The 26891-nt window shown below is 39.0% G+C and overlaps 1 pseudogene; it reads right to left on the reverse strand.

Moving 5' to 3' along the window:
• LOC128636563 (major histocompatibility complex class I-related gene protein-like) overlaps positions 1-26891 on the reverse strand; it is a 103628-nt pseudogene that overhangs the window by 13443 nt on the left and 63294 nt on the right.

A 26891-nucleotide genomic window follows, 5' to 3' on the forward strand; every position in this document is an offset into this window, starting at 1 on the left:
AAAATGCAAGTGAAGTCTGTGTTGTGTGATTATTGTATTAGGTTTAAAATGCTGTTTAGCAAATGTTTTTGTTCATTTACCTTAGTTTAATTATATATTCTGTGTTGTGTGATTATTTTATAAGGTTTATAATGCTGTTTAGCATTTAAAGACTTAATTTCAAAGCTTTAAAAATAATGTATTAGGTGTTACTTATGACCATTTTGAGAGGGGCCTGGAACCTATCTCCCTCACTTCCCATTGACTTACATTATAAACTTGGTTTCAATTTACAACGGTTTCGATTTACAACCATTCCTTCTGGAACCTAACCCCGGCGTAAACTGAGGGCTACCTGTATATATATATATTTCATTGTTTCACTTTAATTATCATTTAACGTGATAATAATTGGAAAGTTGCACATATGATATTTAAAGAAACATATTTCTCAAACAAGTAAAAGCTGGTTAAATTTAATGTGAAACTAACAGGGGGTGGCTAATTCTCTGAATTTGAGTACAAATACTGATAGAGACAACTCCTGCTTAAAAAAAGGTTTACTCAGCACTGGAGAACCTATATATATAGATAGATAGATAGATAGATAGATAGATAGATACAGTATCTCACAAAAGTGAGTACACCTCTCACATTTTTGTAAATATTTCATTATATCTTTTCACGTGACAACACTGAAGAAATTACACTTTGCTACAATGTAAAATAGTAACTGTACAACCTGTATAACAGTGTAAATTTGCTGTTCCCTCAAAATAACTCAACACACAGCCATTAATGTCTAAACTGTTGGCAACAAAAGTGAGTACACGTGGAAATTGGAAACAAACAATGGCACTATATAGGCAATCCCCACTAATAGTATAATAGTATGGACACACTTTACTAGTTTAGTGTGTAAAAGTGTTCATCTATTACTTGTTTTGTGGGTTGGTGCTCTGCATAAATAAATATGAAACTGAAATTAGTGGATAAGAGTTATCCACAAGAAAGTATGCATATAGCACTCTAATGCCCAGACTTAGAAATTGGCGGTATTCCTAGAGTTAAAACATAACTTTTAATTAAATTGGTTAAAAAAGTAAGTGCTCCAACACACCATTCATACTATTAAAATGTGTAAACTCTGTGTTTAAGAGAAATTACAAATTGAGAAGATGTGATTGGTCCAATATCGGTGGCCTTGTCCACAATGATAAACAACTTCTTCTGTGATCCAATATAATGTAATACTATTCAGTTGGACTTTGAGTGAGTATAAATAAACTGACTTGCTTCTAGTTCTGAGTTAGCACGATCATACACTTAATCATCCATATGCATGGTCTAGATATGTGAAATCGGATTCCCCACACGTATATGTAAGGGCTAACTCAGAACTAGAAGCAAGTCAGTTTATTTATACTCACTCAAAGTCCAACTGAATAGTATTACATTATATTGGATCACAGAAGAAGTTGTTTATCATTGTGGATAAGGCCACCGATATTGGACCAATCACATCTTCTCAATTTGTAATTTCTCTTAAACACAGAGTTTACACATTTTAATAGTATGGTGTGTTGGAGCACTTACTTTTTTAACCAATTTAATTAAAAGTTATGTTTTAACTCTAGGAATACCGCCAATTTCTAAGTCTGGGCATTAGAGTGCTATATGCATACTTTCTTGTGGATAACTCTTATCCACTAATTTCAGTTTCAAAACTGAGTACACCCCTAAGTGGAAATGTCCAAATTGGGCCCAAAGTGTCAATATTTTGTGTGGCCACCATTATTTTCCAGCACTGCCTTTACCCTCTTGGGCATGGAGTTCACCAGAGCTTCACAAGTTGTCACTGGAGTCCTCTTCCACTCCTCTATGACGACATCACGGAGCTGGTGGATGTTAGAGACCTTGCGCTCCCCCAACTTCCATTTGAGGATGCCCCACAGATGCTCAATAGGGTTTAGGTCTGGAGACATGCTTGGCCAGTCCATCACCTTTACCCTCAGCTTCTTTAGCAAGGCAGTGGTCGTCTTGGAGGTGTGTTTGGGGTCGTTATCATGTTGGAATACTGCCCTGCGGCCCAGTCTCAGAAGGGAGGAAATCATGCTCTGCTTCAGTATGTCACAGAAAACCTTACCTGGTTGCCACCACACACGCTTGACACCATCTGAACCAAATAAGTTTATCTTGGTCTCATCGGACCACAGGACATGGTTCCAGTAATCCATGTTCTTAGTCTGCTTGTCTTCAGCAAACTGTTTGTGGGCTTTCTTGTGGGAAGACAGCCATGTAGACCAATTTGATGCAATGTGCGGCGTATGGTCTGAGCACTGACAGGCTGACCCCCCCCCCACCCTTCAACCTCTGCAGCAATGCTGGCAGCACTCATACGTCTATTTCCCAAAGACAACCTCTGGACATGACGCTGAGCATGTGCACTCAACTCCTTTGGTCGACCATAGTGAAGCCTGTTCTGAGTGGAACCTGTCCTGTGAAACCGCTGTATGGTCTTGCCCACCGTGCTGCAGCTCAGTTTCAGGGTCTTGGCAATCTTCTTATAGCCTAGGCCATCTTTATTTAGAGCAAAAATTCTTTTTTTCAGATCCTCAGAGAGTTCTTTGCCATGAGGTGCCATGTTGAACTTCCAGTGACCAGTATGAGAGAGTGTGAGAGCAATAACACCAAATTTAGCACACCTGTTCCCCATTCACACCTGAGACCTTGTTACACTAAATAGCTAATTGGGCCCAATTTGGGCATTTCCACTTAGGGATGTACTCACTTTTGTTGCCAACAGTTTAGACATTAAAGGACCAGTCAACACATTAGATTTGCATAATCAACAAATGCAAGATAACAAGACAATGCAATAGCACTTAGTCTGAACTTCAAATGAGTAGTAGATTTTTTTATAACGAATTTCAAAGTTATGTCTATTTCCACTCCCCTTGTACCATGTGATAGCCATCAGCCAATCACAAATGCATATACGTATAGTCTGTGAATTCTTGCACATGCTCAGTAGGATCTGGTGACCCTCGAATTCCGATTGGCTGATAGGATTCTATCAGCCAATCGGAATTAAGGTAGGAAAAATCTGATTGGCTGATTGAATCAGCCAATCAGATTCAAGTTCAATCCGATTGGCTAATCCAATCAGCCAATCAGATTGAGCTTCCATTCTATTGGCTGTTCCGATCAGAATCCTATCAGCCAATCGGAATTCGAGGGACGCCATCTTGGATGACGTCACTTAAAGGAACCTTCATTCGTCGGGAGTCACCGGAAGAAGAGGATGGATCCGCGTCGGCTGCTTCAAGATGGTCCCGCTCCACGCCGGATGGATGAAGATAGAAGACGCCGCCTGGATAAACATGTCTACCGGTCCGGATATCCTCTTCTTGACGGATAGGATGAAGACTTCGGACCCTCTTCTGGACCTCTTCTTGCCGGATAGGATGTAGACTTCGGACCTTCTTCTGGACGGATCGGTGATACCCGGTGTGGTGAAGATAAGGTCGGGAGCTCTTCAGGGGCTTAGTGTTAGGTTTTTTAAGGGGGGTTTGGGTTAGATTAGGGGTATGTGGGTGGTGGGTTGTAATGTTGGGGGGGGTATTGTATGTTTTTTTTAAATGCAAAAGAGCTGATGACTTTGGGGCATGCCCCGCAAAAGGCCCTTTTAAGGGCTGGTAAGGTAAAAGAGCTCAAAGAACAAGAAAAAAGGCACCTTCACGGTTATGCGGTTAAAAAGTCTTTAGTTTATTTTTCTTGAACAGCAAGACAAATTCTTAAGTTCAGCTCAGGATGGAAAGTTTGGGTTGTTCCCAGTGACCCACTGACGCGTTTCGGCTCGCTGGCCGTAATCGTAGTGTGGTCTGTATAGCCTCTATCGGCTCTTTTTAAATCTGTAGGCTTTTGCCTATTGGTTAAAACCAAAGAACCTGGGAATTAACCCATTACTTTCCAATTCATTCAATTACTCATATGTTAATACTATTGCAAAACTTTTCTTAGGACAATCAATTAATGTATTATAATAAACATCCTCATATATGACATGACTTCATAAAGTTACATTGGCACATTTCTGAAAATAATAAATTCAAATATAATGCAACCTTTTCCAGACAGTCTAAAACTTAAATATCAATTTATATGTCCCCTTGTTTTGGGTAAATTCATTCTCTGGTATGAGTTTTCTCCTTTCCATAACTTAGCTACCAATTTTTGTATTTATATTCTGGGATCGATTAGCATAATCTCTTAAACAGTCAGAGGTAATAAATCCTTATTTCTGGACACACAGACTATTTCCAGAAGTTGATCAGATCATACTCTGAATTTAATCCTTGTGGTAACCTCGTTTTTAGTCTGTGTATCCAGAATATTTCTTTTTTAGCCAAAACCGACTCCCTATCGCCTCCTCTGGAGCCCATTTTTGCATCATCTATTATTGTCCATCTAAGTGTATTGCTACTTTTATTATGACAATTTTTGAAATGAAGCACAAGAGGTGTAGTTAGTTTGCCTAGTTTTATGTTTGAAAGGTGCTCTCTAATTCTGTACCTTACTTCTCTAGTAGTGAGCCCAGTGTACTGAACTTCGCATTCTATACAGGTAAGCAGATAAATGGAATAAGTGGCTCTACAATTTGAACATCCTTTAAATTCAAAAACCTCTCCTGTTACACTGCTTTTAAATTCTTGTCTAGGGTCTAACTTCTCGCAGGCTTTACAATGTAAATTGCCGCATCTAAATACCCCTCTATGTTCTAACCATGAGCTTCTTCTTGGAAGCTCCGATTTCAACTGTGTAGGAGCAATTCTATTTCCAATAGACAGTCCTTTCCTGAATGCAAACCTGCACATTCTTGGACTTATCTCCTCCAGTCCATCATCAGGTAAAAACAAAAGAATCAGAAGGGGGGGGAAGAGATGGAAAAATAAGGGAGAACCAGCTCCCACCACGGAGAGGGAGGTCACAAACGAAATACAAGTGAACTCAGTAATCAACCTTTCCTCCTCTAAATTAAATGAAACTGAAATTAGAGTATTGAGTTTAGGTTTGAATTTTGTCCCGAGTGAGGATTTTAATCTCTTTCAGACTCTAATTGATACCAATAAGTTGATTCGAAATTTAACTTTAAAAAAACATTTTAAAAATGATGAGAGTGGAGAGATTTTTGGTCACCTACAGTCTGAAAGAGATAGATATCCTATGAGTAGAAACCTTAGCTATCAGGAAGAATGTGATCTGGCAACTTTGGAATCACTATATAATGAAAGTAATAGTGAATTTGAAAACAGGCAGATAGTAAAAGGACCATCTTTAAAACGAGTTTCCTCTTTTTATCCCATTCAATCAAGGGGAGAAATTTTGGAGAAATTCCAAAAACGAGTTGAAAGGGATTTAAATAAATTAGCCTATCGTGTAAATAGATATAAAAGGAAAAATTTGACCAAAGAGGAGTATTTAGCGTTAAAGAAATTGGGAAATAGAAATGATTTAGTAATTAGGGCAGCGGACAAGGGGGGTTCGGTCGTGGTCATGGACCGAACCTTCTTTGTCAAAGAAGCCCTTAGACAGTTGAGTGATCCGCAACAATACACTAAGTTGACTTTTAACCCTACTCTAAGATTTCAAAAGGAACTTGGGCATTTAGTTGATGATGGAATTGAAGGTGGTTTTGTGGATGATAAAACTAAAGAATTTTTGTTGGTAGACCACCCTGTTATTCCGATCTTCAATTTCTTGCCCAAAGTCCACAAATCTTTAGTAAATGTAGTTGGAAGGCCTATAATAAGTGGCATTAATTCTATTTTTGAACATCTTTCAGAATGGTTGGACGAAATCCTCCAACCTTTGGTGAAACAGTTACCAAGTTTTTTAAGAGACACTAAACAGTTATTACTAGAAATAGAATCTATAGATTGGAAAGAAAACTACATCTGGTTGACTATAGATGTAGTCTCGCTATATTCCTCTATTAGACATGAGAAAGGTTTGGAGGCATTAAACTATTTTCTCCATAGAAATAAATCTTTTGATGAAGATTTAATAAAGTATATATTACGAGTAACAGAATTTTTACTGAGCCACAACTTCTTCGCCTTCGAGGGGGAATTTTACCTCCAGAGATGTGGGACGGCCATGGGAGCCAAATTTGCACCATCCTATGCGAATTTATTCATGGGATGGTGGGAGCTGTCCCACATCTTTGGGGGTGAAAACACTGATAGGGACCACATTGTTTATTACAAACGATATATAGATGATTTGATATTCGTATGGTGTGGTAGACCTGAGGAGGCGAAGAGGTTTGTGGAAAGACTGAACACAAATGATGTGGGGATTAAATTCACCTTTGAAGTAGATAAGAGCAGTATTAACTACTTAGATGTTACCCTTAAAGGAGAGAATCAAAGCAAAATTGAGGTGGAATTATATAGAAAGCCCATATCGGGCAATACTATATTGCATGCCCGCAGTAATCACCCTCAAAGGGTCTTTAAATCAGTTATAAGGGGTCAATATATACGGCTCAAGAGAAACTGTACAAATATGGACACGTACAATATACAAGCTGACGATCTTAGTAAAAGATTGAGAGAAAGAGGATATCAACAAAAAGATATTGACTCAGTAAGAAAAGATATTGATGGCCAAGATAGGTCAATTTACCTTAATTATAGGGAGTTGTCCAAAAAGCGTGACATTAAAGAGGAGAAAAGGGTGACTTTTGTCACCCAATATAGCAATCAGTATGAGGAAATTTGTCAAATCATCAGAAAAAATCTGTCTATGATAAAAGCTGATGATGGACTGGAGGAGATAAGTCCAAGAATGTGCAGGTTTGCATTCAGGAAAGGACTGTCTATTGGAAATAGAATTGCTCCTACACAGTTGAAATCGGAGCTTCCAAGAAGAAGCTCATGGTTAGAACATAGAGGGGTATTTAGATGCGGCAATTTACATTGTAAAGCCTGCGAGAAGTTAGACCCTAGACAAGAATTTAAAAGCAGTGTAACAGGAGAGGTTTTTGAATTTAAAGGATGTTCAAATTGTAGAGCCACTTATTCCATTTATCTGCTTACCTGTATAGAATGCGAAGTTCAGTACACTGGGCTCACTACTAGAGAAGTAAGGTACAGAATTAGAGAGCACCTTTCAAACATAAAACTAGGCAAACTAACTACACCTCTTGTGCTTCATTTCAAAAATTGTCATAATAAAAGTAGCAATACACTTAGATGGACAATAATAGATGATGCAAAAATGGGCTCCAGAGGAGGCGATAGGGAGTCGGTTTTGGCTAAAAAAGAAATATTCTGGATACACAGACTAAAAACGAGGTTACCACAAGGATTAAATTCAGAGTATGATCTGATCAACTTCTGGAAATAGTCTGTGTGTCCAGAAATAAGGATTTATTACCTCTGACTGTTTAAGAGATTATGCTAATCGATCCCAGAATATAAATACAAAAATTGGTAGCTAAGTTATGGAAAGGAGAAAACTCATACCAGAGAATGAATTTACCCAAAACAAGGGGACATATAAATTGATATTTAAGTTTTAGACTGTCTGGAAAAGGTTGCATTATATTTGAATTTATTATTTTCAGAAATGTGCCAATGTAACTTTATGAAGTCATGTCATATATGAGGATGTTTATTATAATACATTAATTGATTGTCCTAAGAAAAGTTTTGCAATAGTATTAACATATGAGTAATTGAATGAATTGGAAAGTAATGGGTTAATTCCCAGGTTCTTTGGTTTTAACCAATAGGCAAAAGCCTACAGATTTAAAAAGAGCCGATAGAGGCTATACAGACCACACTACGATTACGGCCAGCGAGCCGAAACGCGTCAGTGGGTCACTGGGAACAACCCAAACTTTCCATCCTGAGCTGAACTTAAGAATTTGTCTTGCTGTTCAAGAAAAATAAACTAAAGACTTTTTAACCGCATAACCGTGAAGGTGCCTTTTTTCTTGTTCTTTGAGAATTACCTGAGTAATCACTAAAGTGCACACACGGCAGCGATTTCCACCACGCCCCACTGCAGGTATTGTGACGGAAGCACGCCCAAGACGTCAACGAGCACACACACGAAGGGGTAACAGAGAAGCACAGAACGCCGAGTAAGGACGAGCCGGGCTACCGCGATAGTGGAGTCTCCTAAGCAGACCACAGGTGAACACCGGGTTTTGTGTAAAAGAGGGAGATGAGTTCCGGACAACGGGCGAATGTGAGTGTTTAACCCAGAAGTGAAGTTTGAAAAGTGTGTACTGAAATTTTGTGAAGGGTGCAATTTATTAAGGTCACATAGCAGTGGGGTTAAAATTGGACTTGGCTACATAAGGATATATGACAGGTGCTAAGCCTTTGGTGTATATTTAAAGGTAAAAGAGCTGTTAACTTTTTATTTTAGAATAGGGTAGGGCATTTTTTTATTTTGGGGGCTTTGTTATTTTTTTAGGGGGCTAAGAGTAGGTGTAATTAGTTTTAAATTCTTGTAATCTTTTTTTATTTTTTGTAATTTAGTGTTTTTTTTTTTGTAATTTAGTTTAGTTGATTTAATTGTAGATAATTGTAGGTAGTTTAGTTAATTAATTTATTGATAGTGTAGTGTTAGGTTTAATTGTAACTTAGGTTAGGATTTATTTTACAGGTAATTTTGTTATTATTTTAACTAGGTAGCTATTAAATAGTAAATAACTATTTAATAGCTATTGTACCTAATTAAAATAAATACAAAGTTGCCTGTAAAATAAATATAAATCCTAAAATAGCTACAATATAATTATTCGTTATATTGTAGCTATAATAGGGTTTATTTTACAGGTAAGTATTTAGCTTTAAATAGGATTAATTTATTTTATAAGATTTATTTTATTTTGTTAGATTAAAATTATATTTAACTTAGGGGGGTGTTAGGTATAGGGTTAGACTTAGCTTTAGGGGTTAATACATTTATTAGAGTAGCGGCGAGGTCCGGTCGGCAGATTAGGGGTTAATAAGTGTAGGTAGGTAGCGGCAACGTTGGGGGGGGGCAGATTAGGCGTTAATAAATATTATGTAGGTGTCGGCGATGTTAGGGGCAGCAGATTAGGGGTACATAGGGATAATGTAGGTTGCGGCGGTGTGCGGTCGGCAGATTAGGGGTTAAAAAATTTAATTATAGTGGCGGCGATGTGGGGGGGACCTCGGTTTAGGGGTGCATAGGTAGTTTATGGGTGTTAGTGTACTTTAGAGCACAGTAGTTAAGAGCTTTATGAACCGGCGTTAGCCCATAAAGCTCTTAACTCCTGATTTTTTTCCTGCGGCTGGAGTCTTGTCGTTAGAGTTCTAACGCTCACTTCAGCCAAGACTCTAAATACCAGTGTTAGAAAGATCCCATTGAAATGATAGGATACGCAATTGACGTAAGGGGATCTGCAGTATGGAAAAGTCGCGGCTGGAAAGTGAGCGTTAGACCTTTTCCTGACTGACTCTAAATACCAGCGGGCGGCCAAAACCAGCGTTAGGACCCCTTAACGCTGGTTTGGACGGCTAACGCAAAACTCTAAATCTAGGTGAAAGTTTGAAAAGTAAGGTTTTATACTGACACTTTTCAGCTATCTCTTTCATGCAAACAATAAACTCATTACCGTGACCAGACTTTTATACATCTTCTATGTGCCATTTTAACTGCACTACTATGAATATATAAACTATTTATCAAGGTAAACTTTGGATGCTGGTTGACTATTCAGTTGAGACCTTTGTATTAGTGAAGGTAAAGTGACAATGAATTAGGATGTTTTTTTATAATGAATATTCACCAACAGTGTAAGTTACTGGCCTGAGCACTTGCTGTACACAAAGTATCCAGTAGCACCAGCAGCGATAAGCAAAACAACTCCAACAGCAGCAATAATGATGTACAGAAGGGTCTGGGAACCTTTTCCTGTTTCTGAAAATTAAACATAAAAATACACAAGAGTCAGAGAAAATTCATAAAACCTTTAAAGTAATATGAAACAGCATTTTTCTTTTATGATTCAGATAGAACTTACAATTTCAAACAAGTTTCTAATTTAATTAGACTATTTACAAATTTTTCTTCTTTCTTTTGGAATCTTTTGTTGAAAAGCAGGGCAGCAGTTTTGCAAGAATGTTATCCACTTGCAAGAGCACTATATGGCAGCACTACTTCCTGCTACATAGTACTCCAGTGGCCTACCTCTGTGTCTCTTTCTTTCATACAGGTGGTCAGAATCTTTGATCCATTACTCCTGTGAATTACTCTTCTCTACCAATAGGAGGAGGCAAAAATTCCAAAAACCCCAGGAGCTCTAAATAACCCCTCCCACCTCAGTTACCTCAGTCTTTACTTTGCCTCCGCTGGAGGTGGTAGAATAATGAAGATGTGCATTTGATTATTCAGAGAGAGGGGTTGTCAGTATACATTAAAAGGACATGAAATCCAAATTGTATATTTCATGGTATAGGTAGAACATACCATTTTAAACAACTTTCCAATTTACTTCTATTATCAAATTTGCTTCATTCTCTTGTTATAATTTGTTGAAGGAGCAGCAATGTACTACTGATTTCTAACTGAACACATGGGTGAGCCAATGACAATCAGTATATATATGCAGCCACCAATCAGCAGCTAGAACCTAGGTTATTTGCTGTTCCTGGGCTTTCCTATATAAACCTTTCAGCAAAAGATAACAAGAGTAGAAAGCAAATTAAATAATAGAAGTAAATTGTTAAGTTGTTTAAAATTGTATGTTCTGTCTAAATAATGAATGTCTAATTAGGACTTTACTGATCCTTTAACCCCTTAGTGACCAGACCACTTTTCCATTTTCTATCAGTTTGGGACCAAGGCTATTTTTACATTTCTGCTGTGTTTGTGTTTAGCTGTAATTTTCCTATTACTCATTTACTGTACCCATACATATTATATACCGTTTTTCTCGCCATTAAATGGACTTTCTAAAGATACCATTATTTTCATCACATCTTATAATTTACTATAAAAAAAAATGATAAAATATGAGGAAAAAATGGAAAAAAACACACTTTTTCTAACTTTGACCCCCAAAATCTGTTACACATCTACAACCACCAAAAAACACCCATGCTAAATTGTTTCTAAATTTTGTCCTGAGTTTAGAAATACCCAATGTTTACAAGTTCTTTGCTTTTTTTGCAAGTTATAGGGCAATAAGTACAAGTAGCACTTTGCTATTTCCAAACCACTTTTTTTTCAAAATTAGCGCTAGTTACATTGGGACACTGATATCTGTAAGGAATCCCTGAATATCCCATGACATGTATATATATTTTTTTACTAGACAACCCAAAGTAGGCCCATTTTGGTATATTTCATGCCACCATTTCACCGCCAAATGCGATCAAATAAAAAAAATTGCAAAATTTTTCACAAACTTTTTTTTACAAACTTTAGGTTTCTCACCGAAATTATTTACAAACAGCTTGTGCAATTATGGCACAAATGGTTGTAAATGCTTCTCTGGGATCCCCTTTCTTCATAAGTAGCAGACATATATGGCTTTGGCGTTGCTTTTTGGTAATTAGAAGGCAGCTAAATGCAGCTGCACACCACACTTGTAGTATTATGCCCAGCAGTGAAGGGGTTAATTAGGTAGCTTGTAGGGAACTTGTAGGGTTAATTTTAGCTTTAGTGTAGAGATCAGTCTCCCACCTGACACATCCCACCCCCTGATCCCTCCCTGACCCCTCACAAACATCTCTCTTGCCTCACAATTAAAAATAAAAACAACAGTGCGTTTCTCAGTGTAACACACTGTTTCATCAGGTGTGTTACACTGAGAAACGCGTTGCTGTTGTTTTTATTATTGTAATAAATGTTTTAAACTTTTTTTAACTCTCCACCTGCTGCCGAATCATTTTCATTTTTGTTCCTGAAACTTTTCTATCTACTGAACTTTCTGGACACTCTGTACAGAGTCTCTGGACCTACTGGCTGACCACTGCTATACAGGCTCGTCTAGACCCTTCTTCTTTGGGCATTTTTGGACTCTCCCTGGTAAGATGAGGATCCCCACTGGTGATATCTCCTTCTGGTGTACCGGACGACGTGTGGTTCCGGACTGCTGGTATTGCACATCAGTGCTTTACATTTTGTGAGTAGGATTCTTTAGCTCCTATTGCTATCTGTTCTGAAGTTGTTTATGATCTGCACTATGTGGCGCCCTCTATTCTGCTTTCCTTAAATTAGAAAGTTGCTTAAAATGTCATGCTCTATCTGAATCATGAAAGAAAAAAAATTGGGTACAGTGTCCCTTTAACAACCGTTTTTTGTAGGACTACCCTGTACGTTGTCGGTCGTTAAGGGGTTAAAGGGACACTGAACCCAAATTATTTATTTTGTGATTCAGACAGAGCATGCAATTTTAAGCAACTTTCTAATATACTCCTATTATCAATTATTCTTTGTTCTATTGCTATCGTTATTTGAAAAAGAAGGCATCTAAGCTAAGGAGCCAGCCAATTTTTGGTTCAGAACATTGGACAACCTAGCAAAAACAACCCAGGTTGTTAACCAAAAATGGTCCGGCTTCTAAACTTACATTCTTGCTTTTCAAATAAAGATAACAAGAGAATGAAGAAAATTTGATAATAGGAGTAAATTAGAAAGTTACTTAAGGCCTAGTTTCCCCTCAGAGTACAGTGCTTGTCAGAAGGATGTATATGGGGTACGATTTTACTCTTTGTTCGCCTAATGGGAGATCTGTCACCAACCATCTATAATTGGTTGCAGGGACTTGTCTCCTTCTATGGATCTACAATATACTCCTATTGCATAACCTCTGCTGATATGTGTCAGTGCTGGTTTGTCAAATGGTTGTTTGACTGGTCTGGTACAAGAGTGTCTATTGGTAAGTATCATCATTTTTTCATTAAAACACTTTATAGCTTTAATGTGGGCACTTTATAGTTTATATATATATATATATATATACACACACACACACACACACACACACACACACACACATATATATATATATATATTTATATATATATATATATATATATATATATATATATATATATATATCATTTTAAGCTACTTTAGGAGGGGTACATTTTTCCATTCCTCAAGAGCTTTTTTAAAAGGGGGATATCATTATTTTTGCTTTACTCAGTGCTATAATGTATTCTGATTATGTCCCTAAATTTGCTTTAGAAGCTAAGTCCCCTGAACACCTTCCTTATGTTATCAATTGTGTTTATTGTAAAAAGCTGATATTTTTCCTCCAGCTTATTTGTGTTACTCATGTTTATCTTTGCTGATGCATTCAGATCAACCTAATGCTGCTTCTATTGGAATTACTGCTACTTCTGTCTGTTCTTTACAGGATAATGCTTAAGATGTATCACAAGGAGTCAAAAACATAATCATATCTGCTATTTCTGAGGTGTTGGCTGCTCTCCCACCTTCATGTAAGCATAAAAGTTCAGTTCAGATTTTGCCTTCTACTAGTAATATGCCCCTGAAGTCAGGGATAGTCTTATGTATTCAGAAGGTGAAGTTTCCTCAGGCGATGAGGAGTCCTCTGATGTTGAACTTGATACATCCTCATTTTTATTTAAAAAAACGAACATATTTGTTCTCTTTTGAAAGCGGTCTTACTCCTTTGGGGGTTAAATATTCTAAGGCTTCTGAGGATAAAACTTGTTAGTGTTTACATTTTTTAAGACTGTTGCTAAGCTCCCTGAGGTTTTTACTATCCCTGAAGCAGTTTCTGACATGGTTTCTAGGGAATGGTCTAAGCCAGGTAATTCCAAAAGTTATATCCTTTACATGCTGCTAATGTTGAATTGTTGGAGACTGTTTCTAAGGTTGATGAGGCTATTTCCACTTTGGCTAAGCATACTACTATCCCTTAAGAAGCACAGTACTTCTTTTAAAGACCCTTTGGATAGGATATTAGAGTCCTTTCATAGAAGGGCCTTTTTTACATGCAGGGTATTTGCTTAGGCTGATTATTGCTGATGTGGCTGCAGCCTCTTCTTACTTGTTATCTACTCTTTCCGAACTAATCTAATGCTCTGCTAGTGAAGATCTTTTGAGTGTACTTAATAAAAATGCCAATTCCATTATTGGTGATGCAATATTTGATATTATGAAAATCAATGTCAAATGCATGTCCTTGGCAGTCCTTGTTATAAGAGCCTTATGGCTTAAATCCTGGTCTGCTGATATGATGTCTAAATCCAGACTTTTATCTCTTTCTTTTCAGTGAAAGAAATTGCTTGTTTCTGGTTTAGATTCTATTATATCTACTGTTAATTGAGCTAAAGGGGCTTTTCTTCCTCAAGACAAGTCTAAGGGAAAGTCTAAAGCTGACAATCATTTTCATTCCCTTTGTCAGAATAAGGAACAAAAGATTGTTTCTTCTGCTCAGAAGCAAGGCACTTCTGGCTCAGTCTGGAGGCCTAGCGCTAACTGGAACAAGTCAAAGCAGGCTAAGAAATCTATCCCTACTACCAAGACTGCATTAAGATATGGCCCCCGATCCTGAGGCTCTGGTAGGGGACAGGTTATTTCTTTTTCAAGAGTCTCTGTTCCACTCTGTTTCAGATCCCTGGGTTCTGAATATAGTTTCCCCAGGGTTAGTGAATAGGATTCATGACAAGGACTACCAGAGGAAGTTTTTTTTCTGTCTAATGTTCCAATGAATCTCTTAAAGGCTCAAGCCTTTGTTCAGTCAGTTTCAGGTCTGGAAACTATGGGAGTGATTTTGTTAGTTCCTTTTAGGAACAGGGGATGGGATTTTATTCAAATCTCTTCATTGTTCCAAAGAAGGAAGGTACTTTCAAACAAGTTTGTAAGAATCCCTTCCTTCAAAATAGAAACTATTCAGAATATTCTGCCTTTTTCAGTATAGATTTAAAGGATGTTCATCCTCATGTACCAATTCACAGGGGAACTGACTAGTCCGAGGTTTGCCTTTTTAGACAGGCATTTTCAGGTTGTTGCTCTTCCATTTGGTCTGGCTTACAGCTCCGAGAATTTTCATAAAGGTTCTGAGTGCCCTATTGTCTATGATCAGATCTAAGAGTATTGCAGTTTTCCCTACCTGGATGATATCTTGGTTCAAGTCCCATCTTTTCCTTTAGCAGAATCTCACACCAACAGAATGTTGTTGTTTCTTCGACAACATGGTTGGAGCATCAATTTACCAAAGAGTTCTTTGGTTTCTCAGACAAGGGTAAGTTTTTGGGGGTTTTCAAATAGATTCAGTCTCCATGAGTCTCTCTCTAACAGAGCAGAGAAGGTTAAAATTGATGTCAGCTTGTCTGAACATTCAGTCCCTCTCCTTTCCCTCTGTTGGTCTTTGTACGGAAGCTTTGGGTCTCATGATTGCAGCGTCAGATGCAATTCCTTTTGCTCAATTTCACGAGACCTCTTCAGCTTTGTGTGTTGTGTCAGTTGTCTCAACTGTTTTTTCTGGATCCCAGTACAAGTCTGTCTCTCACTTGGTGGCTGGATCATCAGTTCTTTATTCAGGGGGGCTTTTGTTTACTCTTCCTACCTGGACAGATGCAAGTCTTTCAGGTTGGGAAGCTGTTTGGGGGTCTCTGAGAGCACAGGGAGTTTGGGATCCTTGGGAGGTGAGGTTGCCTATAAATGTTCTGGAATTCTGTGCTATTTTAAGGGCACTTTAGGCTTGGCCAACGTTGGAAAGGGAGTCCCACCTTCATTTCCAAACAGAGAATATTACAGCAGTGGCTTATGTCAACCATCAGGGGGCAACTCATAGTCCCCTAGCTATGAGGGAAGTGGCACACATTCTCTCTTGGGAAGCAAGCAATCAATTCCTGTCTATTTTTTGTGATTCATATTCCAGGAGTGAACTTGGAAGCAGACTTTCTCAGTCATCAATCTCTATATCCAGGGGAATAGTCTCTTTACTATGATGTATTCTATTGAATTGTGGATGTTTGGTGTCTCCCAGAGATAGACCTGATGGCTTCTCATTTGAACAATAAACTCCCCAAGTACTTTGCAAGGTCAAGGGATCTTTAGACAGAGTTTGTAGATGCTCTAGTAGCTACTTGGTCATTTCAGTTTGCTTATCGGTTTCCTCCTCTGATACTTCTTCCCAGTGTAATCTCTAAGTTAAGCCTACATAAATCATCAGTAATCCTGATTGCCCCAGCTTTGCCTTGCAGGATTTGGTATGCAGATCTGGTTCACGTTCCCAGTTGACCTCCTTGGCCTCTTCCTCTACGGTCAGACCTTCTTTCTCAAGGTCCGTTTTTCATCTGGATCTCTGAACTTGATGGCATGTAAATTAAATAGTTAGTCCTAAGACATAGAGGTTTCTCTGACTCTGTGATTGAAACTTTAATTCAGGCTTGTAAGCCTTTATTTTTTGGTGTATAGATCATGGTTCTCCTGGCATTCTTTTAGAATTCCTAGGATTTTGCAGTTCTTACATGCTTATCTAACAGTTCTCTGCAGGGGCAGATTCCTGTGCTTTGTTTCATATGAACATTGCTAATCTTCCCGATATTCATGGTTTTGTTCACGCTTTGGCCCATATTAAACCTATAATCAAGCCAATTTCTCCTCCATGGAGTCTTAACTTGGTGTTAAAAGTTTTGCATGCTCCTTCTTTTGAACCTATGCATAAGGTGATTTCTTGGAAAGATGTATTCCTTTTGGCTATATCTCTTCAGCTAGAAGAGTTTCAGAATTATCTGCTCTTTGCTGTGATCCTCATCTTATTTTTCAATAGGATAAGACAGTTTTAAGGACTAAACTTGACTTATTGCCTAAAGTTGTTTCTTCAGACAATATCAGCAGAGAGATTGTTGTTCCTTCTTTGTGTCCTAATCCCAAGAATGCTTCAGAGAGTTCAGGATGTTAGAGCATTTAAATATTACATTGATGCTAATAAGGCTTTCTAGTTTGTTCATTTTTCTGGTACTAGAAAAGGTCAGAACGTTTCTGCTGTTTTTTTGTCTGATATATATTTTTTGCCCTTTTGGGGTTTCTGTGGGGTTATGGGTTTAGTTTTCCAGTGAAAAAGACATTATTAAACCCCACACCCTTTACAATTAATTACTCGTGGACTTCTCAGCTTGGGTATTTGTTCCCATGAGTAATGGATTGTGGACTCTCACCACCTGTATAAAAGAAAACCTAATTTATGCTTACCTGATCAATTATTTTCTTTCATGGTGGTGAGAGTACACAAGATCCCACCTTTTGTTTAAGGTTGTTTTTTTTCTTGAGCACATCTTTTTAACTACTCTTATTTTCGGCTTATTGCTTTTTCCTACCTCGTTTTGTCTGGCTATACATGACATGACTGAGGTACTTGTGAGGTGGGAGGGGTTTTATACACCTCTTGGGGTTTGGGTATCTTTGCCTCCTCCTAGTGGTAAGGAAGAGTAATTCCCAGGAGTAATGGATCGTGGACTCTCACCACATCACGTCATCATAATTTGGATGTGGTAAGGGCTTCTTTTTTTACTTACATGCTACCAAAGATTTTAGGCAATCTTCTAGTCTATTCATTAATTTTTCAGGTCCTCAGCTGCTTCTTTAGCTGCTTAGCTTAAGCTTTTGATTCACAGGACTTACTTGGAGGCAGATAAATCTCCTCCAAAATGTATTACAGCTAATTCTACCAGATTTTTTTCTACTTTTTGGGATTTTAAAAATGAGGCTTCCATAGAGCAAATATGGAAGGTAGCGACATGGTCATCCTTTACATACTTTTACTAAATTTCTACCATTTTGATGTTTTAACTTCTTCTGAAGTACCCTTTCATAGGAAAGTCCTCCAGGCAGCAGTGTCTGGAAAATAGATATCTGCCTATTTTATTTTTTATTTCTATTTTTATCCTGCCCACCAATACATGTGGACTCCACAGTTTTGCTATACATTCTCATGCGTAATGAATTGTGGACTCTCACCACCTTATGAAAGAAAACACAATTTATGTTTACCTGATAAATGTCTTTTTTTCATGATTTAGAGTCCACAAGCCCCTCCTATTTTTAATCAATAAGAAAAAAAAAACAGAATTTATGCTTACTTGATAAATTACTTTCTCTTGTGATGTATTGAGTCCACGGATTCATCCTTTACTTGTGGGATATTCTCCTTCCCAACAGGAAGTGGCAAAGAGAGCACACAGCAGAGCTGTCCATATAGCTCCCCCTCTAGCTCCACCCCCCAGTCATTCTCTTTGCCGGCTCTAAGACAACTATTTAATCTTAGCTACTAAATACTGTGATAAATGTTAAATATCATAAGAGTATAACTATGAGAAGGGAAATTGTTATTCTTCCTACTATATGCTAATCAGGCATACAACTAAAATCAGACTGGTGCTGACAGCTCAAACTTGATTGTTGAATAATTTAAATAACAAATTACATGTCAAAATATATTGACAAGTAATATGCTTAAACTTGAATAGTAGTTTGTTGAAACACCCAAACACTCATTTGTTATAACTGACTTAACTATGTAATCACTTCCAAGTATAAAGCAATCATACCACAGAGTGTATTTATTCTCTCAACAGTTTATCTTTTAAAAAATCAGCCATACAGTTTAAAATTGGCAACATATTTGCAACTGTTTGCGAATAAAAACTTAACAGTTTAACTTTAATTGGTGATATATGAATCAAGCCCTAATATCTATCCCAAGTCTGGCTTACTAAAAGCAAAATCATAAGTCTGCACTGCCAAATAAATGAGTTATGATTCTCATTACAACTAACGTTCACACAAACACAGTTGAAATAGCTACAATACAATAAACAAACGTAACAGGTACCTTTATATCAACTGAAACTTGGATTTCTATATTCATAACCAATGAGTTGTGTTACATAACTGAACCCCTAGCTATATACGTGTACCTGGCAGTCAAATTATATAACTGAATTCCCAGACATATACAAATATACTTTTTATTCATTGCGATTTTACTATACTATTGTAACAAAAGTGGTGTAATCAAAAAGAGGATTAAAGTGAATGATATCATGATATACCTCAATACAATGTATACCACTACGGTGGGTACAGAGTAGACTGAAATTGAGATTCACAATACAAGTGTTTGCTTTGATCATTCTGAATTAACCCACGATCTCAATACACTGTAACATACTGTACTTATAACTGATTATCTATGAGTACAAATCTAAATGGAACGCTAATGCTACTACACTTCAGGCTTCAATCATTAAACCTGTTTAAGCGTTGAAGTTGGGGGTATATTATATCCTGTAGGAATTATCCCTGGATACTTGCAGGACATAACCTTATTATACTACTTGTGTATTTGACTTAGCCATATACTGATCATTGACCAGCACTAAATCCTAGAGCCTATATAGTCCCTTGATAATTATATTTATACTTATAGACCTCTAAGGAGGAAACACTTTTTTGTGACCCTCGCATTGGTCTTACTAGCCTAATACATTATCTCGCCTTATTTCAAACCATAGCACCATACTGGTTAGTGTTTTTAATCTTTTTTGTTTTCCGCAAATTTTAGCACTGTGAAATTAATAAATGTTAAGTTTTAATTTAGTTTTAGTTTATTTAGAGACGAGTGCTGTCTCTTCTAATACTGTACCACATTGAGATATACAATTACTTGTAATCTGCTCTTGAGTGCTATCAATGTACCCCTTTTTTGGTGGTTATCTCTTTAACCACATCTAGCCTTCTAAATCGGGCCGTGGACTCGATACATCACAAGAGAAAGTAATTTATCAGGTAAGCATAAATTCTGTTTTCTCTTGTAAGATGTATCGAGTCCACGGATTCATCCTTTACTTGTGGGATACCAATACCAAAGCTTTAGGACACGGATGAAGGGAGGGAACAAGACAGGTACCTTAAACGGAAGGCACCACTGCTTGTAAAACCTTTCTCCCAAAAATAGCCTCCGAAGAAGAAAAAGTATCGAATTTGTAAAATTTGGAAAAAGTATGCAGCGAAGACCAAGTCGCTGCCTTACAAATCTGTTCAACAGAAGCCTCATTTTTAAAAGCCCATGTGGAAGCCACAGCTCTGGTAGAATGAGCAGTAATTGTTTCGGGAGGCTGCTGGCCAGCAGTCTCAAAGGCCAAACGGATGATGCTTTTCAGCCAAAAGGAAAGAGAGGTAGCAGTCGCCTTCTGACCTCTCCTCTTACCAGAATAGATGACAAACAAGTTGTTTGTCTGAAATCCTTAGTTGCTTGTAAATAGAACTTTAAAGCACGAACCACATCAAGATTGTGTAACAGACGTTCCTTCTTCGAAGAAGGATTAGGACATAGAGAAGGAACAACAATTTCCTGATTAATATTCTTATTAGACACAACCTTAGGAAGAAAACCGGGTTTGGTACGCAAAACTACCTTATCTGCATGAAAAACCAGGTAAGGTGAATCACACTGTAAAACAGATAACTCTGAAACTCTTCGAGCAGAAGAGATAGCTACCAAAACCAAAACTTTCCAAGATAAAAGTTTAATATCTATGGAATGTAAAGGTTCAAACGGAACCCCTTGCAGAACTGAAAGAACTAAATTCAGACTCCATGGCGGAGCCACAGGTCTATAAACAGGCTTGATTCTGACTAAAGCCTGACTAAACGCTTGAACGTCTGGTACCTCTGCCAGACGTTTGTGTAAAAGAATAGACAAAGCAGATATCTGTCCTTTTAAGGAACTAGCTGATAATCCTTTCTCCAATCCTTCTTGGAGAAAGGACAATATCCTGGGAATCCTAATCTTACTCCATGAGTAACCCTTGGATTCGCACCAAAAAGATATTTTCGCCAAATCTTATGGTAGATTTTCCTGGTGGCGTTCAATCTCCAAGCAGTCAGACGCAGAGAAGTTAGATTTGGATGTTTGAAAGGACCTTGTATTAGAAGGTCCTGCCTCATTGGTAGTGTCCATGGTGGAACAGATGACATGTCCACTAGGTCTGCATACCAGGTCCTGCGTGGCCACGCAGGCGCTATTAGAATCACCGAAGCCCTCTCCTGCTTGATTCTGGCAACCAGACGAGGGAGGAGAGGAAACGGTGGAAAAACATAGGCCAGATTGAAGGACCAAGGCGCTGCTAGAGCATCTATCAGCACCGCCTGGGGATCCCGGGGACCTGGACCCGTAAAGAGGAAGCTTGGTGTTCTGACGGGATGCCATCAGATCCAATTCTGGAGTGCCCCATAGCTGAGTAAGCTGGGCAAATACCTCGGGTGGAGTTCCCACTCCCCCGGGTGAAAAGTCTGACGACTTAGAAATCCGCCTCCCAGTTGTCTACTCCTGGATGTGAATTGCTGAGAGATGGCAAGAGTGATCCTCCGCCCACCTGATTATTTTGGTTACTTCCATCATTGCTAGGGAACTTCTTGTTCCCCCTTGATGATTGACGTAAGCTACAGTCGTGATGTTGTCCGACTGAAATCTGATGAATTTGGCCGCAGCTAGCTGAGGCTATGCCTGAAGAGCGTTGAATATCGCCCTCAGTTCCAGAATGTTTATCGGGAGAAGAGCTTCTTCCCGAGACCATAAGCCCTGAGCTTTCAGGGAGTCCAGACTGCACCCCAGCCCAACAGACTGGCGTCGGTCGTTACGATGATCCACTCTGGTCTGCGGAAACACATTCCCTGAGACAGGTGATCCTTAGACAACCACCAGAGAAGAGAATCTCTGGTCCCCTGGTCCAACTGTATTTGAGGAGACAAATCTGCATAATCCCCATTCCACTGTTTGAGCATGCATAGTTGCAGTGGTCTGAGGTGTATCCGTGCAAAAAGGACTATGTCCATTGCCGCTACCATTAGTCCAATTGTCTCCATGCACTGAGCTACAGATGGCTGAGGAATGGAATGAAGAGCTCTGCAAGTAGTTAAGAGTTTTAACTTTCTGACCTCCGTCAGAAATATTTTCATTTCCACCGAGTCTATTAAGGTTCCTAGGAAGGAAACTCTTGTGAGGGGGGAGAGAGAACTCTTTTTGATGTTCACCTTCCACCCGTGAGACCTCAGAAAGGCCAATACAATTTCCGTGTGAGACTTGGCTTTTTGGAAAATCGACGCCTGAATTAAGATGTCGTTTAGATAAAGCGCCACTGCTATGCTCCGCAGTCTTAGAACCGCCAGGAGGGACCCTAGCACCTTTGTGAAAATTCTGGGAGCAGTGGCCAATCCGAAAGAAGAGCCACAAACTGATAATGTTTGTCCAGAAAGGCGAACCTGAGAAACTGGTGATGATCTTTGTGAATAGGAATGTGTAGATACGCATCCTTTAGATCCACGGTAGTCATATATTGACCCTCCTGGATCATAGGTAGGATTGTCCAAATGGTCTCCATCTTGAATGATGGGACTCTGAGGAATTTGTTTAGAATTTTGAGATCCAGGATTGGTCTGAAAGTTCCTTCTTTCTTGGGAACCACAAACAGGTTTGAGTAAAAACCAGCACTGTTCTGCAATTGGAACTGGGTGGATCACCCCCATTGTATGTAGGTCTTCTACACAGCGTAAGAACGCCTCTTTCCTTTGTCATGTCTGTAGACAGACGAGAAATGTGGAACCTTCCCCTTGGAGCGGAGTCCTTTGAATTCTAGAAGATATCCCTGGGATACAATCTCTAAGGCCCAGGATCGTGTACGTCTCTTGCCCAGGCCTGAGCGAAGAGAGAGAGTCTGCCCCCTACTAGATCCAGTCCCGATCTGGGGCTACCCCATCATGCTGTCTTGGAGGCTGCTGCAGGCTTCTTGGCCTGTTTACCCTTGTTCCAGCCCTGGTAAGGTTTCAGGCTGCCCTGGGTTGTGAAGTGTTACCCTCTTGCTTTGCAGCAGGGGAGGATGAAGCGAGACCGCTCCTGAAATTCCGAAAGGAACGAAAATTTATTTTGTTTGTTCTTTGTCTTGAAGGACTGTACCTGGGGGAGAGCATGGCCTTTTCCCCCAGTGATTTCTGAAATAATCTCTTTCAATTCAGGCCCGAAGAGGGTCTTTCCTTTGAAAGGGATGTTCAATAGTTTGGATTTTGATGACACATCGGCCGACCAGGACTTTAGCCACAGCGCCCTGCGCGCCAAAATGGCGAAACCTGAATTCTTTTGCCGCTAACTTAGCTAGTTGGAAAGCGGCATCTGTGATAAAAGAATTAGCCAGCTTAAGAGCCTTAATTCTGTCCATAATGTCCTCATATGAGGTCTCTGTCTGGAGCGCATCTTCAAGAACCAGAAAGCAGCTGCAGTGGTTACAGGAACAATGCACGCAATAGGTTGGAGAAGAAAACCTTGTTGAACAAAAATTTTCTTAAGTAGACCATCTAATTTTTTATCCATAGGGTCTTCAAAAGCACAACTGTCTTCAATTGGTATAGTTGTGCGTTTAGCAAGTGAAGAAACAGCCCCCTCCACCTTAGGGTCCGTCTGCCACGAGTCCCGCATGGGGTCAGATATGGGGAACATCTTCTTAAAAACAGGAGGGGGAACGAAGGGAATACCTGGTCTATCCCACTCCCTAGTAACAATATCCGCAATCCTCTTAGGGACCGGGAACACATCAGTGTAAACAGGAACTTCTAGGTACTTGTCCATTTTACACAATTTCTCTGGAACCACCATAGGTTCGCAATCATTCAGAGTAACTAATACCTCCCTGAGCAATAAGCGGAGGTGTTCTAGTTTAAATTTAAAAGCCAATGTATCTGAATCTGTCTGAGGAGAAACCTTTCCTGAATCGGAAATTTCTCCCTCAGACAGCACATCCCTCGCCCCCACTTCAGAGTGTTGTGAGGGTATATCGGATACGGCTACTAAAGCGTCAGAATGCTCTTTATCTGTTCTTAAAACAGAGCTATCACGCTTTGCAAAGTAACACGGGCAGTTTAGATAAAAACACTGAGAGGGTATTATTCATAACTGCTGCCAAGTCTTGCAAGGTAAAAGAGTTAGACGCACTAGAGGTGCTAGGCGTCGCTTGAGCGGGCGTATCTGGTTGTGACACTTGGGGAGAGGTTGACGGGCTAACCTCGTTACCTTCTGTCTGAGAATCATCTTGGGCCACATTTTTAAGTGCAACAATATGTTCTTTAAAGTGTATAGACATATCAGTACAAGTGGGACACATTCTGAGAGGGGGTTCCCACTATGGCTTCTAAACACATTGAACAAGGATTTTCCTTGGTGTCAGACATGTTTAACAGACTAGTAGTAACATAAACAGGCTTGGAAATCACTTTAATCAAATAAAAACACACTTTGAAAAAAACGTTACTGTGCCTTTAAGAAATAAAAAAGGTACACAATTTTGCAAAACAGTGAAAAAATGCAGCAAACTTTTCGAAATTTTTACAGTATGTGCCTAAAGCATTAGTAAGATTGCACAACTAGCAATAAAAACGATTAACCCCTTAATGCCCAAACCGGATTGACAGTAAGCCAAAAAAACGGTTTAAAGAAACTACAGCACCTTGCCACAGCTCTGCTGTGGCCCTACCTGCCCTTAGGGACCAGATTTGTGGGGAAAAGCTTCTTATAGGCCCTCAAACTGCAGCAGGACCCTCCATGTGAAAACAGCCTGAACTTCTAGTCAAAAATAATCCGCGCATCTGAGGCGCAAAATTAGGCCCCTCCCACCTCACTCCGGTGCTTGTGAGGCCTAAAGAAACACTCCCAAGTGTTTTAGTAATAGCCATGTGGGTAACAACCCCTGAAAGAAACCCAAAGGAACCTTCAAAGTGTCTCAAAAAACAAATTTTTCAATAAAAAACGTTTTGCCCTGAAGTAGTGTCAACCAGCATAAACTAGCCCTGTTATGTAAGCTTGAAATTCCATACTTAGTCTCTGAATATAGCTTACCCTTCCCTCATGGGGATATTAACAGTCTTTTCTAGCATTATCACAGTCTTGTCTAGAAATAAGTGACTGAACATACCTTATTGCAGCCTAACCTGCAAACCGTTCCCCCCAACTGAAGTTCTCATGTACTCCTCAGTCCTGCGTGGGAACAGCAGTGGATTTTAGTTACAACATGCTAAAATCATCTTCCTCCCTGCAGAAATCTTCATCTCCTATCTGCTAGAGAGTAAATAGTACACACCGGTACCATTTAAAATAACAAACTCTTGCTTGTAGAAAATAAAAACTACAATTCTAACACCACATTCACTTTACCCTTCCGATTGCTTAGAGCCGGCAAAGAGAATGACTGGGGGGTGGAGCTAGAGGGGGAGCTATATGACAGCTCTGCTGTGTGCTCTCTTTGCCACTTCCTGTTGGGAAGGAGAATATCCCACAAGTAAAGGATGAATCCGTGGACTCGATACATCTTACAAGAGAAATATTTGTGACTGTTCCTATTTTGCACTACTATTTTCCCTGCTTTGTCCTTTCCTACCTATTTTATTTCTATTTTTCCTTGCTTGGCTATACCAATAAGTGCATACACATATCAGCAGCACTGTCTCCTAATTTTTAACTGCGCTTACTCCTAGATTTGATAACTCGGTCCTGATATAGCCAGTATAACAATAAATACAGTTCCCGCTATAGAAGGAGCTTAGCCGCAGATAGTGAAATTAAATATTTTGGCTAATACAGACTCCCGATAGCGGACAACATATTCAAAAGAAAACCTTGGCATAATAATCTCAGGTTACCCTTATATGCCCCATCTAGGAGTTTAAGTATTTTTAACTTAGCATGTATGTGGTGTGCTTATATTGTTTGTTACAATATCTCAATAAAGTATTTGCGTGAAGGATGTATATATGAAACAATTTTAACACTATTTTGGTCGTATTTCATGCACTTTTTTTTTATACAATATTAAAGGGACACTGAACTCAAATTTTTTTTTGTGATTCAGATAGAGCATGACATTTTAAGCAACTTACACATTTTCTTCATTCTCTGGGTATCTTTATTTGAAATGTAAGTTTAGATGCCGGCCCATTTTTGGTGAACAACCTGGGTTATTCTTGCTGATTGGTGGATACATTCATCCACCAATAAAAAAAGTGCTATCCAGAGGTCTGAACCAAAAATAAAGCTTAGATGCCTTCTTTTTAAAATAAAGATAGCAAGAGAACTTAGCAAAATTGATAATAAGAGTAAATTAGAAAGTTGCTTAAACTTGCATGCTCTATCTGAATCACAAAAGAAAATGTTTGGGTTCAGTGTCCCTTTAAAGGTGCAGCAAACCATTTTCTGCACATTGTTTCTTTTGTGCGTTTCTAGTATTAATAAATTTGCTAGTCACCTTATAACAGGCAGTTGGTGAATACAATAAGCTGACCTTATAAGTGCCTGTTATTTTTGATTAAAAAAGTGCATAAACCCACACGCTTTGCCTTAATTATACCAATAAGTGGCATACCAGTGAGGTGGGAAGGATGAAATGCTCTTGAGAGTTTTGGGAAACTTTGTCTCCTCCTAGTGGCTAGGAAGCGAATCCCATACGTAATGGATCGTGGACCACCATGAAAGAAAGATATTTATCAAGTAAGCATACATTTTATTTTTAATTGATACTAATTGCACTGTTATCTGTGCCACTTACCCCAGTTCTTTACCAGTGGCTCCTTCAGGCTGCTGTGATCCACATGACAGGAGAAACTGTCCCCGTCCTTAGGTATCACCTCCACAGTGACCCTGAGCTGATAGGTCCCATCAGGGTTGGGGAGGACCTGTGCTGCCTCCTCTGACATTAAATCGATTTCTCCGTTCTTCACCCACTTGACATCCACAGCTTTAGGGTAAAACCCGTACACCCGGCAGTGAATCTTTGTCACAGCGTCTGATTGATGACCGGAAACCTTCACTTGAGGGGGAACTCATGAGATGAGAGAGG

Source organism: Bombina bombina, chromosome 7 (assembly GCF_027579735.1).
Source record: "Bombina bombina isolate aBomBom1 chromosome 7, aBomBom1.pri, whole genome shotgun sequence".
Classification (NCBI taxonomy): domain Eukaryota; kingdom Metazoa; phylum Chordata; class Amphibia; order Anura; family Bombinatoridae; genus Bombina; species Bombina bombina.